This window comes from Dreissena polymorpha, chromosome 13, assembly GCF_020536995.1.
Source record: "Dreissena polymorpha isolate Duluth1 chromosome 13, UMN_Dpol_1.0, whole genome shotgun sequence".
Classification (NCBI taxonomy): domain Eukaryota; kingdom Metazoa; phylum Mollusca; class Bivalvia; order Myida; family Dreissenidae; genus Dreissena; species Dreissena polymorpha.
In genome coordinates, this window is record NC_068367.1 from 70694385 (window position 1) to 70707637 (window position 13253).

The following is a 13253-nucleotide window of genomic DNA, read 5'->3' on the forward strand; positions in this document are numbered from 1 at the left end:
AGACAGATTTACCGTTTACTTTTTGTAATAAAAATAAAAATGCAACATGTATGGTTCGTATTTTCAACAGTAAATCACCCAATTTCGCCATAACGTTGTTTTAATTTTAATAATTGAAGAATGTGCATAAAAATTGCATCATATTTAACAATAAATATAGCTTATATGCCATATTAAATCAAATTACGTTAGAAAATAAATAAAACGCGTCGAAAAAAAGTATACGTCGTCGGCAGGATTCGAACCTGCGCGGGAATATCCCAAAAGATTACTAGTCTATCGCCTTAACCACTAGGCTACGGCACCTAATAGTAGGCTCTTCAACCTTCGAAGAAATCGCGGGAAATCATTAGAGGTGCACTACCTTAAGTCCTTAAAAAAGTTGTTTATACATTACCGGCAATACCACACATACTGAAGATAATAATAAACATAATTTGTCTATGGGCTTTAGAAAAGAAATGTTGTATTCATTCACAAACTGAAAAAAATCTCTAATTATTTAACTTAAAACGCGGTACATAAATGGCAATTAATTAGCTATTAATTATTCGAAAACACATGTTGATCAAAACATATACAAGCCTGTAAAGCTCGCGTCCCAGCTTCCTTTCAAAATGGTAATTGGGCGTTTGAATAAATCCAAGATTGCTATCCACGATGGTGGCCACAATGTGACATTAAACTAATATCCTTTATACCATGAGCCAACACTAATATGTTGCGCATTTACTTGGTGTGTAAAGAGTGATACATCGTGCTTTGAATTGTTAAAAAACTCTTTTAGCTAAAGAATGGTTGAACTATCCTCAGTTGACGATAAAAGAGCTTCCAAATACATTTGAGCTGTGCTCTGTGAAAAGTGGGTTTAATGCATGTGCGTAAAGTGTTGTCCCAGATTAGCCTTTGCGAACCAGATTATCCTGTGCTGTTCGCACAGGCTAATCAGGGACGACAATATCCGCTTTTATGATATTTTATGTTTAAAGAAAGTCTCTTCTTAGCAAATATCCAGCTAAGGCGGAAAGTGTCGTCCCTGATTAGCCTGCGCGGACTACACACATGCATTTAATCCCCTTTAAACAGAGCACGGCTCATTTTGATCAATAACTAGAGCCGTTAGACAGGGAGCTCTTGAATTCTTGACTTTTGTTGTATTGTCACCGGTTTATTTATAAATGTCCTTAAGTCAAGTTAAATCGTAAGAACTTTTTTTCTATTTACATGTAACGCTAAGCTTGGTTCCATACACAAAATGACTTCACTAGTTAAGTATTTATTTATGGTATCGATGTAAAGTATTTTATAGTAAATAAACGATCTGTATATTTTAAACTGTAGTTATTAAGAATTATCCAATGGTTATTTTTGTTGAAGGATAAAAATGCTCTTATTTAATGAAGTTCCGCGAGACATTAAGGAGAAATAAGTCGTTCAAAACATACCAAATATAATAACCTTTTCAGTAGTTTTTAGCAATTTAATAGATTGATACATAGACTCTTAGGCTGAATCAAGTTTTTTTTTTAATTAGGATAATGTGAATAGACAGGAGACAGTTCGTGTTTGCTTGTGCATAGATGGAAGATCGTGGTTGCTTTCGTCAAGTGAACACTGGATTGCAAAAACACGGTTTAGCATGTCAGCCCCACTTGTGTCATCCACTACAAAGTTATTGGTTTGATCATCGTAAAGAGGCGGAATTGAGTTATTTATTTTAGTGAGAATCAATGTTAGAATTGTTTTCCACCAGTCTTTTGCGCAAAGGTGAGATGAAAATATTTAACGTTGATTACGTAAAAGTAAATTTATTTCTAACACGACGGATGTACTACCAGTTTGAATCACTTTTGAATTGTTTGGCTTTTCGGTACAGACGTTTCTGTTGTAGGGTTGTTTTCTTTATAGAATTATTCATTACTGGAAGATGACGAGAACAATCACATACATTTCTTTTGGAATACATGTGCTTTCAATTTGCAACATCTTTCTAGTAATATGTTCTGCGTAGATAACGACATTTTAGCGTTTAAGCATATCCCTTCTGCGTAGATAACGACATTTTAGCGTTTTAGTATATCCCAGTGAGTATACGATTGTTATTGGTGAAGTGGTTAATAATCGCAAATGTCGTAACGACAGATATGTCGATAAAACTTTTTGTATATATTAATTGTAAACTTAAGTGTTACAAAAACAGGCAGTGGTACTGAACAGTTTGAATTAAAAAGTTCGCATATTCCAGAAATTAATTAAGTATTTATATTTGTTAGAAATTAAAGTTCAAGTATGGGAGATTTGTTTTTAGTAAAAATGGTTGGCTCGTAAATAAATGCGTTAAGTCATATTATGGAGATAATTAATCACATGTTATAATAATACTATTTGTTTGGGTTTCTCTGGCTAGCCCTATGGACTCTTCAATGGAGTACATATAAGACTTATGCCTCGGTCACACTGTCACGAATCAGAGCTACGAATGCGCTACGATTCAATCGGCTACGAATGACTACGAAATTATCAAATTTCGTAGGCCGCTACGATTTCAGTACGGAGCATAACGAATCTACCATCAAATTGTTGGAAAACGAACAAGTAAAGGTACGGACTGCTACTGATCGACGCGATTTAGTACGGAGCGCCACGAATCGGTACGATCAAACTACGAATCCGCTACGGTATGGTACGATTAAGTACGATGCTACGCGAATCAGTACGATCTAACTACGGATCCGCTACGGTCTAGTACGGGAAAGTACGAACTCGAACGGTCCACTGCGAAGCAGTGGGAATTGCGACGGACTGGTACGGACAGGTAGGAACGAACTACGATTGAACATTGCGCCCACAACCTTTTGTATTGTCATACACAGAATGCCTCCCAAAAAGAGAACATGCAAGCAGCAGCAACAGCGCGAAACAGAAATAATGGAATCAGCCGGGTCTGGGGAAGAGTCTACCTCCTCCATCCAAAACCAAGAGCCGGGTCGTCTTAAAAGCCAGTCTCTTATCCACCACCTCCTTTTTCTTCTCTGACCTGATAAAGTATGTAATTATTGATGTACAAATGTATGTATTGTATGTATTTCTTTTGACCTTGCAGTCAAGGATTATCCATGAAAGTGCAAGCACTTATTTCCAATGGGGTCCTTTGGTTTTGCTGAAGAGACAGCAAGCAGAAGAGACAGTATTGGGATACAAGGAATCCGGGTGCGATACCCTAGCTCTTTGCGAATAGATCCCTTGGTTCTTTTACGTGCTCAGTGTAAAGCACCGATACACGCGAGAATTACCTGGGTTTCATACCAGTACATCTCTAGTTGGGTGGGAAACACTTGAAGCATTTCTGAAATTTCCAGTGCCCCGGCCGGGAATTGAACCGGGGACCTCTTGAATGGTAGACCAGAGTGTTACCACTCGACCACCGCACCGCCAAATATAGAATATGCTTAGGAAAGTATGATTATTTTTGTATTTAATTATGTCGGCTATTAATTGAACATTTATTAAATCACGTAAAAGTAAGAGCAAGATTCAAAGGGCATATGAGGCAGAAACTTTTCTGCAAATAAAAAAATGTATTACTAGTTAGTTCCAATTCTAATATTTTCAAAATACATAACCTTTAGCACTAAGCTATGCTAGTTATACGATATTGAATCATTATTACCTCTGTGCATATCGTCAAGCAGCTCGACTACGGCCTCTGCATTTTGTGCCATATCAATATCCGAGTGTAACAAATTTATCGCAAACGCAATTTGCTGGCGGTTCATGATTGTGAACCCAACAAATGCAAGTACGGTTGCTTTATAATTTCAATGATGTATTTCAGTAGCAAGTTATTGTAGTGGGCCGTACATGTCCGTACTGTTTCGTGCTAAAATGTAGAACATCGTACAAGATCGTGCAAATTCATGCCTATCCGTAGTACAACGTACTAGAACCGTGGCTTTCCGTAGTATAATCATGGATATAACCGTACCGCTCCGTAGTTCCTCGTATCAATCCGTAGAAGTCCTTGAAAATCTTTGGGCCTACGAAAAGGTACGGACGACTACGGTGTCATTACGAACTAGTACGGTTTTGTACGGACTGCTACTATCACGCTACGGTCGATAAATTCGTAGCAATGTTTTGAACGTGTTCAAAATTTGTCAAGAGTCGCTACGGACATCCAAAAACTACTACGACTGATCACGGATCAAGTACGGAGAGCCACGGTCCAGTAAGGATAGCTACGAACTGTGCCGAAAAGTATTCGTAGCTCATTCGTAGCTCTGATTCGTGACAGTGTGACCGAGGCATTATGGAACATTTTAAGGTGAGGTCAGTGGGGGCAATGAAAATTTTATTATGTCATATAGTCTTTAACTGTACAGTGCCATATGTGACTTAGTCTCATAAATTTAAGATTGTGCAAAGCTGTTTTAATTGATGTTTTAACTGGGGTCCAGATTTAAGTAGAGACTATATAATTTATGGTATTTGGAAGAGAGTTAACTCTGCAGTTCATGTTATAGTTTTCTGTAATTTATAATATTGGGTTAGCTCCCTTCCATTTCACTATAATTATATGATGATTCTTGTGTTGATATAATACTCTAGTCTCCTATAACTCGATACTTTCGAGTGGCAGCATTTTATTATTATGCATATGTTTTATTGTATGTTGTAATTATATATACATGTATGCTGATGAGACTTTAATAAACTAATAAACTTATAAGATCTATCAGCACTAGGCGGTCTATACAATCCGGATTTTTGTGAAGGAATAACTTTAATCCCTATTTATTTATTATTATTAAATTCAAGATCATGTCTGCGTTTAAAAGCAATATGTACATGTACTTTTATAGCAACGCCACCACGTGAGTCAAAGGATGAGTCGTCAACCTCTCATATATGGCACATGGAAGCCGATGCAGGGCGAGTAATTGGCCTTTGGCTGAATTTTAAGGGTCGCCCTATTTCTATGCAGATTTAATCTCTATGCACATAGTTTGCAGTACCACTTTCAGTGATTATAAGCTCTTCATTTCATTGCTTTTACGTGCTTTCATTGGCGTTTGTTAACCCTTTCAGTGCGGGAACCGAATTTTGAAGGCCTTTGCAAACAGTTTGGATCCGATGAGACGCCACAGAACGTGGCGTCTCATCAGGATCCAAACTGTTTGCTATTCTGATAGTATTCTTTGAAAAAAATCAAGAAAATGCTAATTTTACAAATTCAGCAAACGACATTTTAGCGGACGACAAATTTCCCAGCATGCAAAGGGTTAAGTAAGTCCCAGACTGGCCGCTCCGATAGTCGCTTTCCCCTATTGTTTCCAAAACTGGAAACGTTTACAACCATATCTGCATTACTAATACTACTATTCCACTTTGTCAATGTTTCTAAAACAAATTTATCATACTGGAGGATTACCTTAAAGCAGGGTCGGATTAAGCTGTTTGGGGCCCAAGGCTGCACATGTTACGGGGGCCCCCTTTTCCTCTGGACCCCTTCTGTATATTGAAAATCATACTTGATATTACAACTACGAAGATCAGAAAACTTGTTTTTGTATACAGTTGACAGTTACAGAATATATGTAGCAAAAATAATTAAACAATGTATAATTATTTTATTAACTGAACTTAACACGCATGGTAATGTAACAGATTCCAGTCTATAAGTCCCTTCAACGACACGTCAGCTGGCCAAAGTCAACAATCAACTGTGTGAAGTCTAGTTCTCGGAGGACTTGACATTCAATAGACAGTAGCCCCAATGCTGTCAACCTTTACTGACCGCAGGTCTTCCTCAGATACTTTTTCACGCCTGTAAGCCTACAGCTACAATAAATGTTTTTTTTCTTGTAGAGTAAAGTGCGAACGATGCATAACTCTTGTAGCATTATTAACGACACACCTAACGGAGTTGTCAACTCTAACCTTTTTTAATTGGTTTTAGTTCAAACAAAATTGCATACCTCGAATAAAGGCTATGACAATTATAGACCAAGTTATTTTAGTTTGTAAATAATTATGTTATGGCAATTAGCACTAGTACATAAGCGCCTCAATGGTGAACAACAGGCATAAATGTCTTGCTCATTTACGCTCTATATGCTTGGCGTTAAGTTTGTTCGCGATTTTACATTTTAGAACAAGCAATTTAATCATATTGTGGAAAGACAATCTATAAACGACAATGTGTTCCAAGTCATAAAATAAAAGGTTTTATTTCATAAAGCATGTCCTTGGTGTAACCAGCTTTAAACGATTTTGAAAACAGGTTTAAGATAAATCGTTTGCTTTGAAACATGCATAATGACTTTTCCTCCAAAATAATCTTATAAACAGGGTTTTCTGCAATAAAACAACCTTCGATAAAATTTTCTAAATTGACAGGTGTGGTACTGCCTTTGTTTACGTTCCACTATACATCCTGACACCGTACCTTGAGGTATACAATTGTAAAATGCAGTTCATATTGTGTTCAAATTGTTTAGAATATTTCTTTGTCGTATACATGTAGAGCGAATCTTTTTCATTATGATGCGCATTGATTTATTCACCATCTCCGTGCGGCGGTTCTACATGGTTAAACACACGCGACACAACTGAACGTGATTCTAAAACGACAGGGGTCATAAGTCTTTGTTTAATACAATAAATACTTTGTCATTTTAATTCGTAATTTGAAACTTTTAAATATCCATACATCTATCCGTACACAGCCAATTCCAAGTGATATAAGCAAGTCTTATAGTTTAATCGTTAATAATGACGTACAACTCCTTACGGATAAAATAACGGAAAAACGCCCTTATGGTTATCTGCTTTTCGGAGTAGGGCGAATAGTTCCGATTGACAAAATGAAATGTTTAAAATATTTAATACATTCTAAATAATGCTCGAAGACGCGATTTGAACCCAGTTTGCCGTCCCCTTAATCTTCCGTGCATGACACAATGTCATTTGACGATGACTAAAGTTGTTTGTGCATGTCGGTATGATCTTTTACCGAAGAAACCAAGTACAAGGAGTTCCGATGAAACGTATGGAAAAGGTCTTGATGAGCATAAACGATTCATGAACTTGAGCGTAATAATCAATGTCTATTACCTAAGGGGATGCACACTCTCAACCACATCGCTTTGCTATAAGACGTCGCCTTGACGAAGCATATATTTTTAGTTCACGGATTAGATCCTCCCCACACATAGAAAAAGACCTAATGCAGTTTCTATCCAGGAAATGGACTCGAGAGCGTTTCAACAAGGCTTAGGTTTTTTGATGCCATCGAGCTAAAATAAAACCGTGTAAAATAAGAGGCACCGAATTCAGTTTGCATGCAGCGTTTTTTCGTAACATTTCCGTTTAAATAACAAAGCTATGAATCCGCGAATGTATATTGTTTGCCTCTGGCATTGTTTTGTATAGTCCGAACATTACATATAAGACACAAGCAAACAATCAGCGCGGCTCTGTTTGTAAGGAAATCTTGGTAAGTTCTATAGTAAGTGCCACTTAAAACACAAAACTAAGCATCGATACCACATGCTTCGAAGAATGACCACACATTTTGAGATCTCATTGTTATTCACAACTCAGTTGTATTTTTGCTATACATATGCTAATATAATGCATAATAACTTTACAACTTTCCTCTTTTTTTTAAAAAACATCAGATTATTTTTAATTATATTCGCATGGGGTTCTCATTAATGCTATCATAAGTCATAGAGTGTCACACATTCCAATGAAATTAATTAAGCTTTATGTCAGCATTTCCGAGATAAAGCTGTCACGCAAAAAATGACTTCCATCACACCATATGATGCTTATGTTTTTTTTTCAATTGCACATAAATTTAGTTTATTGAAAACAAAAAACACCACGGAGCGTTTTAAACAATGCGGGAATAAATAAATTACCACTTAAGTGTCAAATACAGGTACTATTAAGTTAAAAACCAAACCTATTCGACAAGGCACATAGTTATAGGTATTCTAAGAGTCGCTTAATAAAGTTATATGTATTCATTACTTAACTAGTTTTCTCTTTTTTTCAACATTCTGTACAGTTTGCAAGATGTGTCAATAAAATCGTTCAGTTGTGTTCCCCATAAGTCCAGGAGAAATATGCCTGCAACTCCTTTGGCTATCACAGTCGCATCTTGATCGACACATTTAACAAGAAAGAACCCTGCGAATGCTTCAACCACTCGTGTCATACGTTTTGTGGGCTCCAAAATTCTACTTGTATCCGAATCTTCAGCAAATTGAATAGATACTGGATCGTTATCTCGCATATTAAGATCACTTGGCGTTTTGTCGACGGCTCTATTTCCTGTCGTATTTTCCACAGCAGATACTGGAAGTATGTAAACATTTTCAGCCCCTTTGTCTCCTGTCAAATGTCCAGTCCGTGTTGAAATGGACAATTTGGGGTTTTCCCCAATATGTACGTCGTCTTTGCCTTCAATTTTGACTTGCACGGTCAGTAATCGTTTGTTTTCCAAATGAACTTTATGGACCACTTCGGTTAGCTCTTCTTCAACAAACACATCTATTTTTGGTTCAACTTTTTTATTCTGACGTCTTTTAGGTTTGCCAGTTTTAGATCTCAGCAGAGCTATTAAATCACGATGAGCTTGCTCTTGCGTTTTGTTGATATCGTCCATACCCTTTACTATATCATTAAGCTGTTTACTAATGTCTTGCAGGGTTTGTGTGACTTCCGTTTGTTCCCTTCGCTGCAAGTCCATTTGAATAATCGATTGCAGGACACATATGCCATATGTTGCCACACTTCCCGTCACTAAAAGCGCTATTCCTGCGTTAATACTTCCATGTGTAAACTTTGCCTTATAGCCATGTTTTCGAATGTCACTTATCACACCAGCAATACTTGTTATACCACCTAGCGCTGAAATTCCGGTAGTGACAAATTTAGCAACGAGTAGGGGTTTGTTCTGAAATTGTAAGTATTCCATTTGGTAATTAGTACAACGTTATATTCAACGTCGATTGTCCTTTTAATATTTTTATAGACCGTGTGTTAACAAAAGCACTTTGGCAATAAATACTTAAGTGAACACTTTTTGAGAATATTAATCGTTTACTAGGTGAAATGAACCAATACAGCTAACGTTGGAGTCCAATAGAATCAATAGGTATGTATCAAGTTTCTAATACTGAAAAAGAACGCTTATAAACATGCAGTTTATTATTGATCGGACTCAGTGATCAACTATTGATATTCGTGTCAATAGAGCACAATACCCCACTGCACAGTGTACAAATAAAACATAATGCGGTTGCAACAACTCGCAGAACCTGTTTGATACACATCAATCTAGAAAGTATAGAGTTACACTTTAATGCAAAATTATATGAAATTTTGTATGGATCTCCATAATAATATTATTTTTTTATAAGGTTATACATGTTTATACAGACATTACTAGGTAGGTCTTAAATACAGGGAGATTTTTCTAGATAGGTTTACAAAACTTAACCACGAACCTGGTCGCAGTTATGCTTAATAGAATAGTGCTTTATCACTTAAGCTCAATACAAGTTACGCTTTCCAAGTCGTAATTCTGGATTTGTTTGTTATGAGTAATAAAACGGTTTTCTTTCTGTACATTTTAAAATATATGTTTTCTTTAAATAATTGTAAAAGAAGATATTATTATCCCTCCAGTGGTTTAACATATCATAACGACTCTATATGCACAGGCATGTAGTTTGAAATCATGTAGTTATGATAGTTTGTAATTAAAGTACTTTTTGTTGCTGAAACAAAACAACGCATTGTTTTGTCCATACCTTTGCGTCATTCTTCTCATATAATAATGACTGTGAATAATTAGCATCGTGTTGTGATAGCTGAGTCAGCGGTACATGTGACCACATAATGCGTGCTCAGCTGAAGCTGAGTCTGCGGTACATGTGACCACATAATGCGTGCTCAGATGGAGCTGTGTCTGCGGTACATGTGACCACATAATGCGTGCTCAGCTGAAGCTGTGTCTGTGGTACATGTGACCACATAATACGTGCTCAGCTGAAGCTGAGTCTGCGGTATATGTGACCACATAATACGTGCTCAGCTGAAGCTGTGTCTGCGGTACATGTGACCACATAATGCGTGCTCAGCTGAAGCTGTGTCTGCGGTACATGGGACCACATAATGCGTGCTCAGCTGAAGCTGTGTCTGCGGTACATGTGACCACATAATGCGTGCTCAGCTGAAGCTGAGTCTGCGGTACATGTGGCCACATAATGCGTGCTCAGGTGGAGCTGAGTCTGCGGTACATGGGACCACATAATGCGGCTCAGCTGAAGCTGTGTCTGCGGTACATGTGACCACATAATGCGTGCTCAGGAGAAGCTGAGTCTGCGGTACATGTGACCACATAATGCGTGCTCAGCTGAAGCTGAGTCTGCGGTACATGTGACCACATAATGCGTGCTCAGGTGGAGCTGTGTCTGCGGTACATGTGACCACATAATGCGTGCTCAGCTGAAGCTGAGTCTGCGGTACATGTGACCACATAATGCGTGCTCAGGTGGAGCTGTGTCTGCGGTACATGTGACCACATAATGCGTGCTCAGCTGAAGCTGTGTCTGCGGTACATGTGACCACATAATGCGTGCTCAGATGGAGCTGTGTCTGCGGTACATGTGGCCACATTATGCGTGCTCAGCTGAAGCTGAGTTTGCGGTACATGTGACCACATAATGCGTGCTCAGCTGAAGCTGTGTCTGCGGTACATGTGGCCACATAATACGTGCTCAGCTGAAGCTGTGTCTGCGGTATATGTGACCACATAATGCGTGCTCAGCTGAAGCTGTGTCTGCGGTACATGGGACCACATAATGCGTGCTCAGCTGAAGCTGTGTCTGCGGTACATGTGACCACATAATGCGTGCTCAGCTGAAGCTGTGTCTGCGGTACATGTGACCACATAATGCGTGCTCAGGTTGGCTGAGTCTGCGGTACATGTGACCACATAATACGTGCTCAGCTGAAGCTGTGTCTGCGGTATATGTGACCACATAATGCGTGCTCAGCTGAAGCTGTGTCTGCGGTACATGTGACCATATAATGCGTGCTCAGCTGAAGCTGAGTCTGCGGTACATGTAACCACATAATGCGTGCTCAGGTTGGCTGAGTCTGCGGTACATGTGACCACATAATGCGTGCTCAGCTGAAGCTGTGTCTGCGGTACATGTGACCACATAATGCGTGCTCAGGTTGGCTGAGTCTGCGGTACATGTGACCACATAATGCGTGCTCAGCTGAAGCTGTGTCTGCGGTACATGTGACCACATAATGCGTGCTCAGCTGAAGCTGTGTCTGCGGTACATGTGACCACATAATGCGTGCTCAGCTGAAGCTGAGTCTGCGGTACATGTGACCACATAATGCGTGCTCAGCTGAAGCTGTGTCTGCGGTACATGTGACCACATAATGCGTGCTCAGCTGAAGCTGAGTCTGCGGTACATGTGACCACATAATGCGTGCTCAGCTGAAGCTGTGTCTGCGGTACATGTGACCACATTATGCGTGCTCAGCTGAAGCTGTGTCTGCGGTACATGGGACCACATAATGCGTGCTCAGCTGAAGCTGTGTCTGCGGTACATGTGACCACATAATGCGTGCTCAGCTGAAGCTGTGTCTGCGGTACATGTGACCACATAATGCGTGCTCAGGTTGGCTGAGTCTGCGGTACATGTGACCACATAATGCGTGCTCAGCTGAAGCTGTGTCTGCGGTACATGTGACCACATAATGCGTGCTCAGCTGAAGCTGAGTCTGCGGTACATGTGACCACATAATGCGTGCTCAGCTGAAGCTGTGTCTGCGGTACATGTGTCCACATAATGCGTGCTCAGGTTGGCCGAGTCTGCGGTACATGTGACCACATAATGCGTGCTCAGCTGAAGCTGAGTCTGCGGTACATGTGACCACATAATGCGTGATCAGGTGGAACTGTGTCTGCGGTACATGTGACCACATAATGCGTGCTCAGCTGAAGCTGTGTCTGCGGTACATGTGACCACATAATGCGTGATCAGGTGGAACTGTGTCTGCGGTACATGTGACCACATAATGCGTGCTCAGCTGAAGCTGAGTCTGCGGTACATGTGACCACATAATGCGTGATCAGGTGGAACTGTGTCTGCGGTACATGTGACCACATAATGCGTGCTCAGCTGAAGCTGTGTCTGCGGTACATGTGACCACATAATGCGTGCTCAGCTGAAGCTGAGTCTGCGGTACATGTGGACACATAATACGTGCTCAGCTGAAGCTGTGTCTGCGGTACATGTGACCACATAATGCGTGCTCAGGTTAGCTGAGTATGCGGTACATGTGACCACATAATGCGTGCTCAGCTGAAGCTGAGTCTGCGGTACATGTGACCACATAATGCGTGATCAGGTGGAACTGTGTCTGCGGTACATGTGACCACATAATGCGTGCTCAGCTGAAGCTGTGTCTGCGGTACATGTGACCACATAATGCGTGATCAGGTGGAACTGTGTCTGCGATACATGTGACCACATAATGCGTGCTCAGCTGAAGCTGAGTCTGCGGTACATGTAACCACATAATGCGTGCTCAGGTGGAGCTGTGTCTGCGGTACATGTGACCACATAATGCGTGCTCAGCTGAAGCTGTGTCTGCGGTACATGTGGCCACATAATACGTGCTCAGCTGGAGCTGTGTCTGCGGTACATGTGACCACATAATGCGTGCTCAGGTTGGCTGAGTCTGCGGTACATGTGACCACATAATGCGTGCTCAGCTGAAGCTGAGTCTGCGGTACATGTGACCACATAATGCGTGCTCAGCTGGAGCTGTGTCTGCGGTACATGTGGCCACATAATGCGTGCTCAGCTGAAGCTGAGTCTGCGGTACATGTGACCACATAATGCGTGCTCAGCTGAAGCTATGTCTGCGGTACATGTGGCCACATAATGCGTGCCCAGGTTGGCTGAGTCTGCGGTACATGTGACCACATAATGCGTGCTCAGGTGGAGCTGTGTCCTCGGTACATGTGACCACATAATGCGTGCTCAGGTTGGCTGAGTCTGCGGTACATGCGACCACATAATGCGTGCTGAGGTGGAGCTGTGTCTGCGGTACATGTGACCACATAATGCGTGCTCAGCTGAAGCTGAGTCTGCGGTACATGTGACCACATAATGCGTGCTCAGGTTGGCTGAGTCTGCGGTACATGC

The 13253-nt window shown here is 40.5% G+C and overlaps 1 non-coding gene across 1 annotated transcript; it reads right to left on the reverse strand.

The window, feature by feature from the left end:
• Nucleotides 1-224: 224 nt before the first annotated feature.
• On the reverse strand, nt 225-306 carry Trnat-agu (transfer RNA threonine (anticodon AGU)). Its single transcript has one exon. It is a non-coding gene; the product is annotated as a tRNA-Thr (tRNA).
• Nucleotides 307-13253: the final 12947 nt, after the last annotated feature.